The sequence below is a fragment of the Triticum dicoccoides genome, chromosome 1A (genome assembly GCF_002162155.2).
Source record: "Triticum dicoccoides isolate Atlit2015 ecotype Zavitan chromosome 1A, WEW_v2.0, whole genome shotgun sequence".
Classification (NCBI taxonomy): domain Eukaryota; kingdom Viridiplantae; phylum Streptophyta; class Magnoliopsida; order Poales; family Poaceae; genus Triticum; species Triticum dicoccoides.
In genome coordinates, this window is record NC_041380.1 from 495,517,403 (window position 1) to 495,520,029 (window position 2,627).

Genomic DNA, 2,627 nt, shown 5'->3' on the forward strand with positions numbered 1-2,627 from the left:
TTGGGGAGCAATAGTAATTACAAGCTTAGCTAGCACCATACCAACACTTTGCCATTGTGGGGATTTGCATCCCACCTCTACCCCAATGTCACAAGTAAAATTATGTGATTATCCATCTGATGACATGAGTAATTTAACTTCTGTTCTGTGTTTCATGTTGTCTGGAGCAATGCTTGGCTCCTAGCAGTTTCCAGATGGATTTATTTCCATTGCAATGAGAACGACTGTCAATATTTGCTGAATTTTTGGTAGACTCAACCCACAAACCAAGAGGACTTAACCGTCTTCTCCTTGATCTCCTTGATATGCAATCAGCAAGTTGAAAAGATTTAAATCAAGGTTCCATGATAATTCTTTTGAATCTCCCTGTAAGGTAGGCTTTTCAGATATTCCATTTCAAAATAAAGGTGCATTCCTTTTACTTCCGGTAATATAAACTATGTATTTTTGATTGTCTAACCTTGTGTGCATAGGGTTTCTTTCACACGAGAGGTAAAGATGTTCCTTGTACAATATTTAGGTTCTGCAGAAAAATATTGTTTTAATTGGTTGTTGTTTGCCTGTCAGTTACACAAGCCTTTATTTATATTAGACCTTAGATGCTACTCGCTCTGTAAAGAAATATAAGAGTGTTTAGATCACTACTTAGCATTTCTTTATAGCATTTCTTTACGGAGGGAGTACTAAGTACTAACTGTTATCCATTTGTAATAGAAGAGCATAATTTCCACTCCCTAGTTGTTGATCACATTTCTCTATGCCACATTCTAGTTCCAAAAAATGCATGTTGATGGTCCACCTTGTTGATTGCCTGCTGATATTGTGAGATATTTGATTATGCTTGATAATATTAGTAGCGAAGAGTGCCTCATTAAAAATCTTAGTTGGAGAGTGAAATTTGCGTTAGTAGTATGTGCTGAATTTTACGGCAGTCATAAGATGAAATTATTCCTGTGAAACTGAGGACAGAAAGAGCTGATTCTGGTGCTCAACAGTATATATTTTAGCCCCTGCATAAATTGTGGGAAATCCCACGTGCATGGAAAATGAAGGACTCAAAGGTTAACATAATCCATTTTATAATCATCACACGTGCATCTCCATTATTTATGAGATTATTCAGGGATACCGCCTCCATTAATTAATTATGTATTAGAGAGGGAATTTATCTTTTGCGATAAACTGAGGAGGGGAGCAGTTATGTTTGTCCTTGCAATTGTGACATGTGTATTTCTACATCTGACGTACAACGTAACTATTTCAGGGCTTGACAGACCAGTTTTTATCTGGAAGAAAGGCCTTTAGCGTGCGTTTGGATCTGAAGAAACAAAGCAAGATATGGCTGTCATTCCTCCTAACTTGGCTGGTTACTAGTATCTCCTTGATCCTTTGATAAGGTAGTCTTGGCGAGTGTTTGGGCAATAGAGAACATAACTTGGCAATTTCTGTACATGTTTACTGTATTCATTTATTCAGGATTAGAAGCTTAAATTCTGAATTTTATAGTTCAGGAGTAGCTACCTCCTGATGTACAGGTGTAATTTAATAGTTTCATCGAATGTGAACCAGAAGTATATGTTGTTAACATAGTTGGGTATACATATCATTTCATCTTTCTTTTCTAAGGTGTTTGATGAGTTCAATGCAATGAAACAGATGAGCTGAACATATTCAAGGTTTCTAGCGGGAATCACTTCTTCGTGGCCATTCTGGTGATAATGGTTGTACTCCAGGTAAAGAAAACAAATACTATAATTCTTCTATTCCACATATGTAGTAGTTTCGGTTATTGTTAAATGTTGTTTTCTTTGTATATATGCAAGCTCTTATGCTCGAGTTTCCTTGGCAAGTTAACTTCAACAATCATGTTAAGCTGGCACCTATGGTTGGTGCTGATGGGAGTTGCTCGTTTAGGTGCTGATGGTCCAAGAATTGTAAAGATGAGGCAGGGGAACCTTATTTGTGTGGTGGATGCAATTATATTATGAGGTCAATTTGTAACTTATTATACTACAGTTATGGACCAAGCCATAAATCAGAACCAAAATTCAGGATTGGTGAGAAGAAACGTGAACTTGTAATGTTTTTAGTACCCTAATCTTGACTTGTTGCTGATGGACGACAATGTTCAAGCTCGGCACATACTGTTGAACAGCTAAAATTATTGGATCTCAAGACACCTGCAAATTATGCCGTTGGAAGAAAGTTCAGAGATGTGTCGAGTCTTGGCATTCCCAAGTAATCATTGGTGTTACACTGCTTTGCACTCCCTCCATAACAAAATATAAGATGTTTCAAAAAGGGGAACGTCTTACATTTTGGTACAAAGGTTGTAGTTTTATTTTCCTGTAGCTGGTTACTGAGTGGCATGCAGTAGATTGAGTTGAAGGATGTGAGTGAGGATTTGACATGTAATCAACGATGCAAGTCGTGAGAGTAGTCGATGTAAGGTGACAATCATCATGTGCGGAGGTCAACTCACGAGAGGAGTCGTTAAAGAGCGACCATCACGGTCAGCAGAAGACGAGCACCAAGAACTGCAGAAAGGTGTATGCGAGACGGGGCCGATGTAAGGGACACCGCCAAGGGAGAAGTGTACCGGACGAAAACATTGTACTTATTTTTTT

At 38.1% G+C, this 2,627-nt stretch overlaps 1 long non-coding RNA gene across 1 annotated transcript; it reads left to right on the forward strand.

The window, feature by feature from the left end:
• Window positions 1-1,370: 1,370 nt before the first annotated feature.
• Window positions 1,371-1,980, forward strand: LOC119307446. The gene is made up of 3 exons (XR_005149322.1): window positions 1,371-1,397; window positions 1,657-1,733; window positions 1,915-1,980. It is a non-coding gene; the product is annotated as an uncharacterized LOC119307446 (long non-coding RNA).
• The last annotated feature ends 647 nt before the right edge of the window (window positions 1,981-2,627 follow it).